The 17,684-nt window shown below is 48.7% G+C and overlaps 1 protein-coding gene across 2 annotated transcripts in view; it reads left to right on the forward strand.

The window, feature by feature from the left end:
- Positions 1-17,684, forward strand: part of IQSEC1 (IQ motif and Sec7 domain ArfGEF 1) — a 443,112-nt gene that overhangs the window by 134,715 nt on the left and 290,713 nt on the right. Inside the window, exon 1 of one of the 2 annotated variants that reach the window (XM_037167386.2) lies at positions 1,495-1,562. The exons of the other annotated variant lie outside the window; for it this stretch is intronic. The gene's annotated coding sequence lies outside the window, so the exon portion shown is untranslated. Of the gene's footprint in view, positions 1-1,494; positions 1,563-17,684 lie in introns of those variants that run through there. 2 annotated transcript variants of the gene reach the window in all.

The following is a 17,684-nucleotide window of genomic DNA, read 5'->3' on the forward strand; positions in this document are numbered from 1 at the left end:
CCTGTCCTGTCTTGCCTGGGTCTGGAGCTCAGACCCTGACCTTCTGTCACACCTTTGTTTCCCATGTCCAGCCTTTCCTGGATATCTCTGACCTGGTGTCCCCAAGCTTCTGAAACTCCACGTGTCCCAAGCTGAGCTCAGCCCTTGCTCTGTGACTGCCTTCTCTTCATGAACTCCACCACAGCTGGATCCTAGAATTCCAGGCAGGGCCCTCCCTCTTCCTACCCTTCCCATCTGTCCCACCCCATGATCCTCAGTTTGGGGCACACACCAGTCTCCCCCTCTTCACAAAGTCTCAAGGGGCACGTATTCAAGTATATGTGGGCACCGAGGCCATGGGGTAGGTGTTTCTGGGAACAGCAAGCAGTATCCAGGAGCAGAAGGCAGGTAAGGGCTCCCGAATGGCCTGAGCGCAGGCTCTTGTGGCAGCAAGGTGGCCACCATGCTGTTATAGCAGCCCAAGTGGACTAACACACCCCGTGAGTCCTGTTGTAAGCTTTGGCCTGGGCGAGCTATTAGGTGGATGCCCATTCATTCATTTATTCACTCATTTATTCATCATGAATTTAGTTCCTGCTCTGTGTCAGACACTGGCTAGATAATGGCTCATCCTTGGAGATGCAGCTCAGATGCCATCTTCTCCAAGAAGCACTTCTAGACCCCACCCTCTCTTGCAGCTCCCTCTGGCCTCTCCTGTCCTCACACTCATAATTACCTTGTTAGCCATGAGCTCTGTGTTTGCTCCGGGGCAGGCGCAGGAAAGGGCTCAGAAAAATGTGATGAAGGATAAAACACTGAGTAGATAAAAGGATTAGACATGGGCCATGTGCCAGTCAAGTTCACCTCCTCCTTCCTTACCCTCATCCTTCCCTCCCTCCTAGAACCAAGGCTCCATCATTAACAGAGGCCCAAGGGAACGTCCCTGACCCCCGTGCTCATTTAGACCACTAACAGTCTGGATTATATTTTTCTACATTAATTATTTTTTAAACTTTGAAGGCACGTCAGTAATGAGAAACTTAATTATCACTTCAGAGCAGAAATCCATCTGCTGTGTCTGAGTCAAGACTGGACAATATGGAAGTGCAGGATGTTGAGGAGACAGTGACCAAGGGCTGGGCGTCGGGGCAGCAGGAAGAGGGGAGACGGAGATGGATGGAGGCAGAGCTGCAGGGTCTGCACCACGGGAGGAAGAGGGGGTGTCTAGGGGCTTTCACACATGGGTCTGGGTGGGGCTTCTGTTGTCAGCTTCTGCCAGATCCTGCTGCTCCTGCCCATATTGGGAGCCCTGTTTTCTGTGCTGCCCACACCTCCTGGACTTTGTACAAGGTGGGGACTCCACCAGTAAGCAACCCCCTCACCCTTTAGGACTCTGCTCCTTGCAGGGATTTGTTCTTCACTCTCCCATCCAGTGCCCCACCCCATCACGACACATTCCCCCTGCTCTATACTAGCTCATTGGACTGTCATTGCTGACCGGGACCTATTTCCTGGGAAGATGGCTACTCTGCAGGGCACAGCTTGAGAGACCAGCTAAGCCCTCTGAGTCTTCATGACATTGGGTAAGTCCCTTGTCCCTTTGGAACCTCAGCTTCTCACTGCAGGTAGATTTGGCGGCAACTCTCACAGAAGCTGTGCCGCGTGAGCTGCTGGAGGAGGGCCCTGGGCCAGGTCCCTGTGGCTCCGCCCCTGGTGCTAAAGCTGGGATTGTGACCACCACATGAGCGAGTTACCAGAATGCCTGGGTTTGGGATGTAGAGAGGAGTGGGAGAAGGGCCAGCGTTCAAGGTGCAGCTTTGGAAGTCAGAGGACATGGCTTTTTTGGGGGACACTTCCCAGAGACCCTGGTCCCTGGCCTGACCCACCCCCACCCCTTCCTGGCTGCCTTCAGAGGGCATGTGATAAACACCTGCTTTAAAGCTGCCTTCTCCCCCTGTTCCCTGGGAAAGCTGAGGGGGCAGCAGGGACTGTGATGAGCTGGGGATACAGGCTTCGCCCACAGGGTAGCCTCAACTCAGTTCCAGAAGAGTGTTGCCTTGAGGGACTGTGACCCAGGTAGCTGGGTCTTCTCAAGCTAGACACCAGGGTTTTTGTCTGAAATATTCCAGTTTCTAAATGTTAGAATTAGCCCTAGCCAGGTAGCTCAGTTGGTTGGAGTGTTAGCCCAATGAGCCAAGGTTACAGGTTCAATCCCTAGTCAGGGCACATACAAGAAGCAACCAATGGATGCATAAATAAGTGGAACAATGTTTCTGTCTCTCTCTCTATAAAAATCAGTGGAAAGAATGTAAATATTAAAATTAATCCAAAAAACCCTTGATTTGCCCCTGGGTTCTAGTTTGAGGCCCTTGGTTTAAGATGCATGGCCAGGGTAGGCTCAGGAGTGGTCACCCTAAGGCAAGGTCCAGGTTCAGGGACAGCTACATACCATCAGGACAGGGTATACTGGCCTGCGGGCTGCTAGGTCACTGCCACACTGGGGGCCTGGGCTTTGAGGCCCTGCCCACTCCTTTAGTGGCCCTGAAGCAGGTGGAGCTGTGGGGCCCACCTGCGCCTCCCTACTCACACCAGGAGCTTTGGTCCAACCCTTGAGGAGCCCAACTAGGCTTGCTCTGGATGCTGACATCTTGGGGGGCAGCTGGGGAAGAAGACTGAGTATTCCGTCATGTTGGAGGATAGTGAGACTTAAATGTATATTGAGCACTTGCTGTGTACTTGGTCCTAAGTTGGGAGCCAGAGGATGGGGCAGAGGAAGTCTGGCATCTGTTCACAAGAGACCAAATCATGTCAGAGGAAGAGTCAGGGACACAGAGGGTCAGTGAGGAGGGAGAGGCACATCCAATGGGCAAGAGGAGTGGAGGTCTGGGGGCTTTAGAGCATCACCGTGATTTGGTCCAGTGGGGACAGGGAAAGGATGTGGGTGTGCTTGGTGGAACAGCATGTCTCAGGAGCAAGACATTTAGGGCAAGAGGAGTAAAGCTGGTATGACTGAGGCTCCACGATTTTACCCTGCCCCGTCCCAGGCCTCTCTCTGTCTTCCCTTTCTCTGTGATGATGGGATGATGAATTTAGCAGCTCCTAGTGAGCACTGCTGGAGGCCTGTAGTTAGATCTTTATTACAGATGAGGACACTGAAGCACAGAGAGGGAAGCAGCTTGCCCAAGATCACAGAGCAGGGAACCTTGCTGTCCGTAGCTTAGGCCCATGGCCCATCTTCTTAACTACTGCTCTGTGCTCCTGGCAGGGGTGCAGTCTTGGTAGAGACTTTGAAAGCTGTCGGCCCCACTGCCCCACTGGATGCTGAGTTGTCCTCTGGAAACATACCTCAACACCTTCTTGCACACCCCCAGGGACAGGGAGCTTACTGCCTTTCTTGGAAGCTGGCTGGACCTCCCTACGAATTGACCTGGGACAGCCCAGGAGAGGCTTGAGGGTGTGCAGCCAGAGGGCCCCAAGGCTTCCTGTCTCCAGCTGAGCAGCTTGGGTTGGTGCCCTTGACTGTTGCTGGCAGAGGGCCTGATGGAGGGGGCAGCCGCACAGCCAAGAGTGCAATGGAGACCAGGAGGTGGTGGGCACAGTGCACAGCACATGCAGACGTTCAGGTATTCACTCAGGAAACATCCATTCTGCCTTGCAATATGACCTATGTGGGTGTGAGCCAGGGTGTCCCATCTCAAGGGAAAACAGTGTCCCCTGCCCTGCCCCCCATGAATAATCATGCTGATGTGAGGCTGTGGCTCTGGTCACAGTGAAGAGTGAAGGGAATCAGGGCACATCCAGCGTGGGTGCCAACCAAGAGCTGGGATGCTGGAACTGGACGGCATGGGCTCCGTGGTCCGAAGCAGCCGCTTGCCTCTCTGTTTTGGCTTCCTCCTCTTTAATAAAAAGGGGTGATAATACTGGTACCTACCTCAACAATTTTCATGAGGATTGAGTGAGTTGATATATTTAAAGTGCTCGGCACAGTGTCTGGCAGTGAATTAGGCTGCTGCGTACCTCAACAGCAGCGCTGTAAGGTCAGGTTTCCTGTCTCTATTTTAAAGATGAGAAAACATTCTGCAAAGACTTATGAGATCAGCCCTTGGTCAGTCCCTTCTCATCAGCACTGTGAATGTCCATGTGTCCGCTTTCTGCCCAGCTAGCCTGTGTTCACCTCATCCCTCCATCCCCAGTAACCACCCAGCAAAGCATGTGCTAAGAATTGCTAAAGAAATGAGTGTCTGAATGAAGACTCCAACCGTACTCCCCACCATGGGCTCTCGGGGCTATGGGCTGGACTGGGATATTGAGCTCCTCCAGACTGTCCACAGTCTCACTTATACCCAAATGACAGAGGGTCTGAGGGGCCAAGGGGCACAGGGTGCTGGAGTCACCCCTGGGGGAGGTGTGGGGAAGGCAGGGTAGAGGCACGGAGGACCTAGCTAAGTTTCCAAGGGGGGTGAGGCTGCCCAGGATGGGCAGAGGACAGAGTCCAGCCTGGGCACCGCCCTGTCTGCCACCAAGTGGTGGTGAAAATTGGGACAAGCCCTGCCCCCTGGGTCTCTCCCTCATCTAGCAATGGGGAGAAGATGAGATAAGAAAACAAGTACAGCTGACCCCCCTCAGCAGTTCTGTGCATATTACCACATTTAATCTTCCTTGAAGCCTTGTGAAGTAGTGACTGATGCCAGCCCTACGTGGACAGCAGAACTGAAGCACAGAGGACTCAGTGACTTGCCCAGAGCCAGGATTCAAACCCAGCCTGGCACCCAAGTGTGTCTTCTGGGCCCCCACCTGAGAGTAGCCTCCCGGGTGTCACAGACTCACAGGCAATGTCCCTGGCATCCTGGCTTGTTCAGCAGGGCCGGCTCCCAGTGCCCAGTCTGGTGCAGCTTCGAGGGACAGAGACGTGTGGGGTCGCCACGGCTCGTGGGAAGGTAGAGAGGGCACTGGCCTGGGCATTAGGTCTGTATCAGACTCCAGCTGCGCTCTTGTCAACTTGTGGCCTGGAAACTTTTCCCCAACTTCTCTGTGCCCAATTTTTCAGACCTGGCTCACAGGGTCACTGTTAAACCACAGGAGGCCTTCATTCAAAGGGCAAAAGCCAGTTCTCCCAGAAGAACCTTCTCTTTAAGTTCTCAGAAGCAAAGCATGCATGCCATATGTTACCAGACCTGTCTCTTGACAAGCAAGGCAAGTGCCATCCAACAGGTTCCCTGCCCGAGGCCTTTCCCTTGCCAGTGACAGAGACGAAGAGCAAGTCACAGCTTTCCAGGAAGTCTGGCTGAGCTTTGCGACATGGGGGAATTGCCTGTGCCATACAACTCGCCTCCCAGAGCACCCATCACTTGTGGTTTAGCTGCATGGGGCAGAGTTTACAAATCGCCCCACCACTTTGGGGCTGGGAGATGTGACCCTAGAACATGAGACCGTCTCCCTGACGACTTCAGGAGGCTCTTCCCCACTCCCCCACTGCCCCCCCAATCTTCTTTAGCCAGTCTCCGGAACAGGGTTAGCAATCCAGAGCCAAGTTTGATTTTTATCTGCACAGCCCTACCCACTATTGGAAAGGCACGTGTGTGTAAGGCGAGGGTCCCAAGTGGCTGGACCCCCATCATCCAGACAGCAGGGTGCAGAGCACGTACCACCCGTTGTAAGTTATGCTTTTGCATGACAGCAGCAGAGTCCAGTGGTTGTGACAGAGACCATAGTCCCTCAAAGCCTAAAATATTTACTCTCCAGCCTCTCTGGAGAATGTGTGCTAACCCAGCCCTAGAAGACAGGAATCAAAAGTCACCACAATGTGCCTGGGTGCAGTGCTCAGCCTGAGGTAGCTCCCTACTTTGCCTGTTACCTCATTTAATCCCTCCCCCCACCCTCTGCAACAGCCCCTGCTTTTTGGAAGGTGGGGGGTCCAGGGACTCAGAACCCTCTGTTTTTCACATTTACAGATGTGCTGTAGGGACCACCATCCCAGAGGCCCCTGGGTTAACACATTTCCTGGACTTGTTCTGAAAGCACTGGGCCCTTACTGTAGCTTCCCTTGCTTCCTGGCACTTTACCACCCACCTACCCTACCACGTGAGCCTGGCCATGCCTAGCCTCCTCATTCTACCTTAGCTCTTTTAAGTCTGCAGAACTGAACTGCATTAAAAGAGCCCTGCTCACTGAGTACTGAGGAATCAACAATGAGAAGGGAGGGTTTGTTGGTGGCCTCTTATACTGAAGTTGACACATGAAAGGGACAGTATTTATGTTCATAATGGGATACAATTTGAAGCTAAGAATTTGGTCCCAGAGAGAAATGAAAGCTGAGACTGAGAACTAAAAGGGAGCAGGGAAAAGGGGTTGACTATTGGGTTGTAAGTGTGTAATTTAATTTAAAAAATCAGCCCCTTGGATGATAACAGCCCTTTAAGGCCCAAACTGGCCAGTCTGACCAGGACTATTTGATGTGCTCCTCAAATTCAGGATGCTATTGACTGGTCATGGGGGGCCTGAGCTGGGAGTGCTGTCCTCTCAGCCATGGGCGGGACCATGAGGGCCTCACTTGGAGCACACCTGTGCACCCCATGCACTGAGGTCCCCATGGTGCAGGTTACCTCTTGTGCTTGGCCCAGGAGGCCCTGGGTCATGCATGGCTGTGGGGTCACATGTGCATGGGTAAGCATCTAGTACGGAAGAGCCCTGTCCTTCCCACCTCAGCCCCTGGGGAAGTGCTGGAGAAAGCAGGAGTTCTGAGCCTCCTCAGGTTTAGTAAACATCCTGGGGTGGGGGACTGGGAGGGGTGCCCCCTCTTAAGTCATAAAGTGGCGTGATGGATTGGGAAAGACAGGCTCTGCTTTCGAATCCCACCCCCACAACTCCAGTAAGCCCCGTACCCGCTTTCAGTCTGCTTTTGTCTCTGTAAATTGGGACAGAGTCACCCTCACCCTCAGAGGTAGAGGCTTCCTACAGAAGCACAACACAAAAGGCTGGGTTTTTCTGGGTTCTCTGGGGTTGTGGGGGTTGGAAAGAGGGAACCGGAGACAGGTGAAGTGCAGTGACTCAGATGCGACAGCATAGTTGTCTAAAGCACCGGGCTGAACATGTGTGTTCTAATATCCAGAAACAGGTAGCTGCCATTAGCAAATTCATTAATGAATGTCATTTACTTTCTTGTCAATTGTAATCATCTATGAACAGAGGCACACAAAGTTTATTAACGACATTATTGCCTATCACAGGATGGCTCCACTCAGTTCCTAAGCAACAGTAACCTCCACACACCTTCCATGTTTCATCTGCTCCTGCACTCACTCACTTGCTCAGGTTTCTCAATAGCTCCCCACTTCCTAGGGCCTGCCTCACTCCAGGCATAAAACGTGCTACGAGACCTTGCCTACCTCTCCCCACCCGTGTTGTGTTTCTACACCAGTAATCCCTTTGTATGTGTTGCTCCCCTGCTCGTCTGTTCTCTTGGCTTTGAACCCTCAGCTCCCTTGTTCTTTTCACCTTTATGGCAGGATGGTGTTGGTTGTTCCCACTGCAGCCTTTGCTCACTCCACCTCCTTATTCCTGTGGATGCCCAATTTGAGGGACTCACAATTGGTCATGGCAGCTGCTTTTCCCTTGCTCCTGATTGGTTGGGGCAAGGACTTGTGAAACAATTCTGACAAATGAGATATTAGAAGAGGTTTACAGGAGCTTCTGTGAGAGATTTTCTTTCCTGAAAAACATGATGGGTGGGGAACAAGGTGCCCCCTTGCTTCCCACTTGAGCACGTGTCTATGCGGATGTGATAGCTGCAGTGGAGGCAGCCATAGCACAACCATGACAGAATGACACCAGCATTCGGTTAATGGTGAAGTAAAAGGTGACATGTGACTCATTGATGACATCAGACCACCTCTGGACCTCCCATTTTTCACATCACCTTTAAACATTAAACATTAGATGCTTTTTAGTATAAGGCACTCTTAGTAGGGTTTTTTGTTACTTTGTTGAAACACATATCTAACTAATGCAGCCTTGAAGTCTCAGTTGAAAATTCTCCGCCCTTATCTAGTTTCCCAGCAGACTTGGGTCTCAGCCCCTGTTGCCCAACCTTTTACCCATGAACGTAGCTCATGAGCTATGGTGTTCTGTCTCTCTGGCTGGTTTGTCTGTATTTGGTCTGTGAATACCTCTGAGCCAGGTGTCTGCCTTTTATGCTCTGTGCACTCTGAGCCTGTGCCCAGTGATCTTTAAGACACCTCGGGGACTTCTCACCACCATCCCTCATGACCAAAGCTTTTAGCTATCAAAAATCCTGCAGATATTTTTTGGTCCAAGCACTGTTTCTGGACTTTGGGGGCTTCTGCAGCCTCCTCAGTATAAAGTGTGAGGTCCCCACTGTCAGATCTCACCTCACATGTGCCTTCAAGTGCTGAGCTGGTGATTTATTGTCAACTCAATGTCCTGTGGCAGACACAGGAGGCCACAGTGCAGAGAAAGGAGTACTTGAGTTGAGTGTCAAGGGAGATGTGGAAAGGGCATTTCCAAACTGAATGAGGTTCTTCATGTTCTAGGAAAGACCTCTGGTGTGTAAGTGGGTAGCAAAGTCCCCCAAGGCCCAAATGAAAAACATGTCCCCACGTATGGTGGGGGTAAATGCTCTTGGTCTCCCCTGTAAGAACCCCAGGTGTTGGCCTGTGAATGGGGTGACTGCCTGAGTGGTCACATGAGCATGACTATCACTGCCAAGCAAAGTAAGAGAAGACTGGGTGTGGAGGAGCTGGGAAGGTGTGGTGGTGTTGGTGAGGGAAGGTCTCCTTCTTCCCTTAAGTGCACATTCCTTTTGTGGGTCTCCTAGAGGCCACATGGCAGTTACCGAGTTTTTGGCATGCACAAGTTGCCAGGCATGGGGCTGGGTGCCTTAGTCCTCACATGGACAAGCCACGCCATGTGGATTCCCAGAGTGCAAGCAGCAGACTCTGGGTTTGCCATCTGGCTCCACACTTCCCTGCTCTGGCCCAGCCACCTCCCTTCTCTGATCCTCAGTCTTGCACTGTAAAATGCAAAGGGACCTTGGTTGCTGTCTTAACAGGGTTAATCCCATGAGGATTGATTTGTGTAGCATGAGTGGTCTAGTCTATAGCTGGCCCTCAACAGATACTGCTTGAATCCATTTGGATCTCCAGATTACGCTGGAGTTATCTGGAAGTTTTTGAAACTAATATAAATTCATCATGTTGTACTTCCAGGGTGCTTCTCCATTTAGCCAGCTGGAAAGAACCATCAGAATTTCTTGATAGCCAGTGACAGAAAACCCAAAGTAGTTTAAACAATCGAATGAAGCAGGAGGAAATGATTTATGGAACTTAGAAGTCTAGAGGGAGATAGGTTCAGGCAAGGCTGTACTTGCTCAATGACATTAATGCCATTCTCAGATGGGCTTTCCCTTTGTGAAAGCAAGATGGTTGCTCATGGCCACCTTATGTATCTCCTTAGTGCTCCAGCAGAAATAGACCTTCTCTTGTCCTGAGATGGCAGCACTAAGATCTGACCCCTGAGACCTGATTGATCACATGCTTAGCCCTGAGCCAATCGGTGTGGCCAAGGAGGATGAAATATGCTGATTGGCCAGTTTGAGGTCATGTGAGTACCCTCTCCAAGGAAACTTATGCGGTTCACCTTGTTTCTGGGGTGGGACACAGTGTGATGCCTGAGAATACAGGGCTAAGTGTCCAGCTGCTGCCTTCCACTGGGCTTAATTTCCTAGGATGTACCTCCTTACATCCTCTTCCCACACCCCGTCGTCTTCTGTTTACAAAATAATTCATGGCTGCATTTCTTCCCTTCCCAAACCCCATTTTGCCCAGAGCAAAAAGGAGTGAAACCTCCTGTTTGAAGATAGAATTTGGGGGCCCCTCCCAGCTTCAAGGCCTGAATTTTAAACTGCCCCATTATGATCATTTATTTAATCAACAGCTGTCCACTGAGTATGTACTTATTGCTGCTATGAGTTTTCAGGACTGCTAATTTCCTGAGAGTGGGCATCACCTAGTTGTCTTCCAAAGAGAGTTTTATCTGAGTAAGCATCTGCCACTCCATGTGTGGCCCTACAGGAATTCCTTCCCTTCTCTGGGATTCTGCTTTCTCATCTGAAAAACGAGGCATTGGGGAAAATGAGATCCCAGAACCTGCCTCAGCTCTGACATACTGTGGTTCTGTCTTAGAACATCTCTCTGGTTGTGAGTCAGTTCAGGGTACAGGAGGATTTGGGGATTTCTGGGGCTTTCTGAAGCCCCAGGCTTTGAGTTCCCTTGAGATTGCCCAAAACTGCTGAAACTGGAAAAGACACCGGCGTTCAGGCTGCCTGTCCCTCCCAAACGCAAGAAGCAATGACAGCAATAGAATCTTTTATGGGCGATTTATTCAGATGGCTGGTGATCCAAGAAGATGGTGGGTTCATACCCTAACAGATCATCTTGTCTTTTCTTTCCAGGCCAAGGGTTTTTTTTTTTTTTAAATTTTATTTATTTATCTTTAGAAGGGAAGGGAAGGAGAGAAGGAGAGAAATATCAATGTATGGTTGCTTCTGGTGCAACCAGAAGGGGTGCTGGGAACTGGCCCCTGCTGGGAACTGACCTGCAACCCAGGCACGTGCCCTGATGGGGAATTGAACTGCAATCTTTTGGTTCGCAGGTCTAGGCCAAGGTTTTTATAGCAGGGAATAAACAAGGTGTGGTGAGGGGTTTTGGAGTTCAGGGAGGACTAGGTGAAAGAAACTGCAACATTCCTGTTCTGGGCAGTTAGCCGTTCCCAGGGGCAGGTGGTCCTCTCTCTCTCCCTGGAACACAAAGGCCCTGATGTCTCCACTTGTCCCCAGACTGTACTCTTTACCAGCGCCCCAGGAGGTCAGCTGTTTTTCCAGGAACCAGGATGGGCCTTATCTGTCTGTAATTTCTGAAACAAAACCTGTAACATATACATTACTTGCTAGGCTTATAACTTTTTACCTTAAGCTAAAAATTGCCAACTCTTGAGTCCCCTATCACTCACTGCTCCTGCTATTACAGAAAGTCTTTTTGGGCTATTTTTGTATTTCAAGGCCTCCCACCACTGAAGTCAAGTTTGGGACTCCGAAAGGGAAGTGTGGGGAGGGAGGCCTCATGGAGGGGAGGAGGGGAGGAGGGGAGGAGGGGAGGAGGGGAGGAGGGGAGGAGGGGAGGAGGGGAGGAGGGGATGATGTAGAGGTTCCACGGAGCCCATCCATCCTCCACCTCCCCCTTTCCTCTCATACCTATCCCATGCTCTGTTGTAGCTGAAATTGGCCCTAGCTCCTGGAACAGTAGAGACCCTTGAAGTGTTGGAGTGGGAGGGTTCCCTCTGAGGCATTCTCAGTGGGAGCCCTTTCTTTTTCTTCTGGTTGAGTCTAGTTTCTCTTCACTATTTGAACATTTGGGGACACAAATTAATTCCCCTAGTCACACCATTACTCATCTGTCAGTTCACTCAGCCCCTCACCTTATTAATTCATTTGTCCCCTCCTTTACTGAGCTTATGCTTTTTTTTTTTAAGTAAGAGGGGAGCTTTATTAGGAAAGAGAGGGGACCCCCAAACAAACAAAGACTAGACTAGCTGGACTCCTCAAACAACTATAGTCATCAACTGGTAAGACGTGATAAGATAGGAAGTCTGCTATGTCTCCTCACCACTGGGGGCCACAGAGTCGCTCATCTCTTTTTCTCTTTGCATATCATTGGGTTCTGTCAGTTTCTCTCTGAATTCCACAGTCATGACTCTAGTCTTAAGTACTATGTGCTTTTTTTGGCCTGGAAAACTAAAGTGGCCTCCCATTTGTTCTCCTTAAATTCACTCTTGCCCATTTCCTACCTAGTGTTCTTACTATAGCCAGAGTTATTTATTGAAAGTGGAAAGTTTCCTCAATGGTTTTCTATTGCTTTCAGGGTAAATCCAAATCTTGAGCTCAGTGTGAAACTGGGTTATGATTCATCCCACTCAGTGCCCTGTGCTGTGGCTCATCTTTTATGGGAATCACACAACCCTTGCTCCTGCTGCTCTCAGGCATGGCGCCGGGGCTGATGAACAGTGACCAAAATGTGAGACACATTTGAAGAACCAGTGTAAGACTGACCACTTTCTTTTCATTCTTTCCATGGTAATGGCAATAGTCCAGGCAGCCTGAGGGGATGCAGAGCAGAAGAGAGGTGACGCAGAGCAGTGCCATTTATCACTCGGGAAGAATGAGCGCTAAACACACCTCTGAGGCCCTGTGCTGTGGACCATGTTACTCAGCACGCCCAGCCTATCCCACGGCCACATGTGGCCCAGGGCGCTTGCTCATTGCCCTGTCATTGCAAGGCCCTAGTGGCTATTCAGCACTCACACAAGCTGTCCCTCCCATCTTGCAGCATTCGTCTCTTCTTCTCTCTCCTCACAAAGCTATTTACACCCTCCTTTGTTAATTTGTACTCACAAGTGAGCTCTCACCTTAAATGTGAGATACTCAGCAGAGGACTGCCTGACCAAGTGAATTCAAGTGTTCAGCTACCTTGAATTCACTCTCTTTGTCAATAGATTATTTCATTAAACTGGAAGTTCCATGAAGACAGAGCCCAGTAATTTAGCTCAGTTTTTGGAGGCCCTGATCCATCCCCATTATGTACAGGGCCCATGCTGAGGGGCTGGAGGTAAGGGGGTGTATGACTCAGCCAAGAACCTGGCTCCCACAAACCTGCCCTGTGGTAGGAGAGAGAGACATGAAGCAGCAGCATTTGAGCCCACTATGAGCATTCTAGTAGGCAATCAGCATAGAAGAGTCTGGGGGGCCCTGGCTGGTGTGGCTCAGTAAACTGAATACCAGCCTGCAAACCAAAGGGTTACCGGTTCAGTTCCCAGTCAGGGCACATGCCTGGGTTGCAGGCCAGGTCCCCAGTATGGGACACGCAAGAGTCAACTACATATTGATGTTTTTCTCCCTCTCTTTCTTTTTCCCTTCCCCTCTCTCTAAAAATAAATAAAATGTTAGGGCAAAAAAAAAGAGGATGGAGAGAAAGCAAGGGAGACTGCCTGGAGGCATCAGAGTGGGTTTTGAAGATGCATGGATTTTGCCCAGTTGGAAGGGACTTGCTGGGGAAGTGTGGTGGGGAGATTATTAGGCAAGAAACCATGTACCCGAGGTTTTCAAGGCTTGAAAGAGGTTGAGCCCAGGAGCCGCATGGACTAGAAGTGAACATCTGATATCTGTATTCCTGTGAACACGATCATCATTGTTTCATTGCCTTTGCGAGTGAAAAGTGGCATGTGGTGTTTGCTTCTCAGAATTTGTGGAGCATGATGGTTATAGCAGGTCCAGGCCCCTCACGCAATGGGCGTCAGTGGCAGACTCTGATCTGGGGGTTTGATAGGCTAGCTTTGGGTGCACGTGGGTACTTTTTTCTGGAACAAAGCAGCTGGAGACATTGTCTCCACTCCGTTCGTTGGAGATGTCTTATGCCTTAAGTTCCTGTCCTTGTTTTTCAAGAACCCGCCACAGTCAGTTCTTTCTAGTAGATGAAGACTTTCTGCACAGACAGTCCCAGCAGACATTTAAAATTTGCTTAAGATGAATAAAACAAAGGAGAGATGAAACACCAAAAACACCATACCACTAAAATAATCTTTCAATATTATCTTATTATTAAAATAATCTGAAGGTGGCAGGATAAGAGTGGATGAGTCCCACTGCTTGGTGGTTAGGGACTGTGGTTATTCAGCAGCCCCCTGCTTTGAGGAGGGGAGGAGGTGTATCCTGTCCACTCAGGACTGGGGTTTCAGGACCCTGATGGATGTGGCAGAATAGCTTCCCAGCCTCCCAGAAGGTTCAAGGAAGGTAGGCAGTGACACTGAAATGTCACCTCCTTTGTGGCCCTTGATTTCCTTGTTATAGTGGAGAGTGACGTGTTATCCTCACTGCCGACTTTACTGGTTGTGAGGCAGATGCAGTAAGTAGACAGTGCTTGGAAAAGCTCATTTGTTCCAAGAAGTTGTCATTCCTGAATATATTATTTTTTTCATGCCATTTAAAAGATGATGGGGGAACGGATACCCACAGAACCCGGACCCAGATCCAGTGTACAAGTTCTCCATGATAACACTGAATTCTAGAAGAGGGGATATTAGCTCCTGCTTGGGAAAAAGGAGCTGGGGCAGTGCAAACATGGAGGGCTCTTACAAGATGGGGCTGTGAGGGGACCAAAAGGGGGGACCCTCCAGGCAGTGGGAAGCCTGGAGCAAAGGCCTGCTGGTCTGAGTAGGCAAGGTGGTGAAGCAGTGCCATTTTTCTGCCACAGGGGAGGCTGGTCAGATATGACACCAGAGGGACTATTTCTAGTGCTGCCCACTGTTTTAGTGATGATGAGCTCCTGCCCGTCTCTGTGCTAGTCCAGCAGATTTCAAGTATCTTGAAGCTCACCAGCATGGAATAGTCATGAGCCTGCCTGCTAGACACGTGGGAGAAGGGAGCTCAGGTAGGATGGTGGGAGGACGGCAGAAGAAACTGTAAGCCACAGGAGTGGGAGCTGTAGAAGCTGAGGTTCCACACTGCCAGGGACCAGCCACGCCAGTTATGAAGCCAGTGGGCTTCCCCCGATGGGCAGTGTCTTTCAGAGTAGCTAGTACCTGCCAGCTAGGCTTCAAAACTCCCAGGTTAGAGCTGGATGGACTCCCCAGGTCAGCAAGTAGGTCTCACTTAGTATGCTAACTGTGATTGACTATCCCTGGCAGCCTGCAGTGCCAAGCTGAGAAGGAGTCCAAGGCCCTATAGTATGTGCTTGCATGGAAGAGTGCTGTAATCCACTAGTAATGTCTGCAATGGGTGAGGAATGGGAGGCCTTTAACATGCATGCCAGCTCTTATCATTCCTGGAACACCCCTTATTTTGCATATGGAGAAACTGAGGCCCAGGGGAGAAATGCCCTCATCCAGTTTCCATTCCTTTAGTCTACTTGTCTGCCCCACCCCCAAGTTCTGGTGAGTACCCACTGTGACACAAAGTGAAAGCAGCGAACTGTCTGGATTCACACTATGTTCCTTCTCTTTTTTCTCCTTTGCCTGTATCTTTTTAATATTCAACCTGTTTTATACATTATAAAGGGTAATAAAATAATAAGCACTCAGAGAACTGGAATCTTCTTAATAATTTTAATCTGTGTGTTTGTATCTTGTCCTACCCTGGAGGTCACCACTCTCCTGAATCTGCATTTGTTTCTAATGCTCTTGTTCATATATCTAAACAATATATTGTTCTGTTTGTTCTTGAGCTTAATGAAAATGGTATATTATGTGCAAACTTCCAAGACTTGTGATTTTTACTCAGTATTGTACTGTTTCTCAACTATATCTTTGCTATTGTGTGTAGCTATAGTTTACTTTCACTGGTGTGACTATTCCACAATTTATTTTTGCACTTTCCTGTCACTGAGTATTTGGATCATTTCTGTTTATCTTCTATTATTAACAGTACTGCTCTGAGCTCTTCTTTGACTTGCCTTCTGTGATGCCTAGGAGTGGACTTGCAGATTATAAGGTATGTGAATGGTCAACCCAAGTGATTTACAAAGTGGTGGTAGCAGTTAACACTCTCATCAACACTACATATATATTCCATTTGATATGTATACCCTCTCAGATCCTTGGAACTGTCAGATGTCTTAACTTTTTCCAACCTAGTGGTTATAAAATGATACCTAATTGGGATCTTATTTGCATTCCCCTGTGTACTAGTGAACTTGAGCATCTCTTCCTATGTTCGTTTATGTGTCTGCTTCCTCCCCTATTCTTTTTGCTCATCGCTGCTTTTTCCTTTGAATTTGTAGGTCTCTATATATTCTTGGTACTGATTCTTTGCTGGTCTGCATATTCCAGATGTCTTCTTGCCATTTGTGGCTTATCTTTTCACCTGTCTTTTGGTAGAAAGTAATTCTTCGTTTTATTGTAGCCAAATCTACCAATGTTTATGCTTAGTTAGCTTTTTGTTTCTTGTTTAAGAAATCATTCCCAGACCATTTGGAAAGATAGTCCTTTATAGAAAATTCTTCTTGAAGTTTTCCCTTTCAAATGTAGGTTTTTAATGTGTCCGGAATTGGTTTGGAAATGTGATGTGAGGTAGGTATTCAACTTCATTTTCCCATGCAGATATCCAATTCTCCCAGCTCCATTCACTAAATGGGCTTCCTTTCTTGAGTCACATTTTAAGAAACCTTTTAAAAAATCTTAAGAATTGAGGCTCTCAGATCTTTGGTAATTTTTAGAGCACCCTGCAGTCATGTCTCCTGTCTATCTTGTCACCTTCTCCTTCTTTTTACCATTGCAATTTCCGGTATGTACCAAACACAACAAGTATGGGGTGTCCTGCTGCTCACCACCTATCAGGCAAATCTCCAAAGACAGAGTTCGGTGAAAAAGAAAGGAAAGGTATGTTTTATTTAATGGCAAGTTTCTGCTTAAAATACCTGGGTAACAAAAGTAAGGGGAAAGGAAAAGTCAGAGTATGACATCAAAAAGAGCTATTTAAATATTTGTCATTACGACTACTACATAGGTTCAAGAACTGAAAATAACCCAAGAACGAAAGTCTGTTCACAGCGCTGACTATTATCACCAAAGTCTTTGGAAATAACATCAAGTTTCTGCCTCAAAGCCCATTCCCTCTAAGACGCTTAAAGAGAAATTACCCTGTGACCTTCTGACAGCTCAGTTCATGATTGCACCAGAAACCTCTTTTCCCACCAGAAAGTATCATAAACGTGGGTGATTTAGCTGGTCGCCAGTCACTGTCTAGTTCTATGCATCATTTGGAGTCTGTGCCTCCAGGCCACTGATTGCAGGCCTGTGCTGGCCACCACTGACATGCTGCCTGCCACGGAAGGGGGAAAAACCAACTGACTTTTCAATTCCTGACATATTCCATTTCAAAAGTCCTCTCCCAGAATCCCACGTGCACCGAAAGCTAGTGGGTGTGTCCAGCTTTCAGACTAAGGAGAGCCATTGTCTGACACATTTGCCTTTGCCCCTCTTCTGGCCACTGTGCTTAGCAAGGGGACAAGGTCTCCAGTCACACATGCCCAGCTCAAACCCCTCTCCCATTTCCTGGTGGGTGTGTCCCCCTGTTACAACTGGAGACCTAGGTAGCAATACAAGAATGTTCTAGAAGCAGTGAGGAAATGTGAGCACAGAGGAGGGGCTGAGTTTATATATATATATATATATATATATATATATATATATATATATATATATATATATTATATATATAAATTTTATTTAGTTATTTTTCAAGTACACTTTTTTGTCTATTTCTCCCATCCCAGCCCCCCCGCCCTGTGCTCCCCACCTCCCTCCCATTTCTTTCCCCCCAGTCCTCGTCCCTGTGTCCTTCATACTTGTTCCTCCAAATCCCTCCCCTTTTTCCCCCTTAAATTCCCTTCCCTCTCCTCTCTGGTCACTATCTCCTTGTTCTCTATTTCAGTGTCTTGGTTTTTATTCTGCTTGCTTGTTTGTTTTGTTGTTTAGCTTCCTGTTAAAGGTGAGAATATGGTATTTGTCTTTCAACACCTGGCCTATTTCACTCAGCATAATGCTTTCCGGTTCCATGTTGTTGCAAAGGGTAGTAATTCCTTCTTTCTCTCTGCTGCATAGAATTCCATTGTGTATACGTACCACAATTTTTTGATCCATTC

The sequence above is a fragment of the Artibeus jamaicensis genome, unplaced genomic scaffold, assembly GCF_021234435.1.
Source record: "Artibeus jamaicensis isolate MK-2021 breed Jamaican fruit bat unplaced genomic scaffold, CSHL_Jam_final contig_793, whole genome shotgun sequence".
In the NCBI taxonomy this organism is placed as follows: domain Eukaryota; kingdom Metazoa; phylum Chordata; class Mammalia; order Chiroptera; family Phyllostomidae; genus Artibeus; species Artibeus jamaicensis.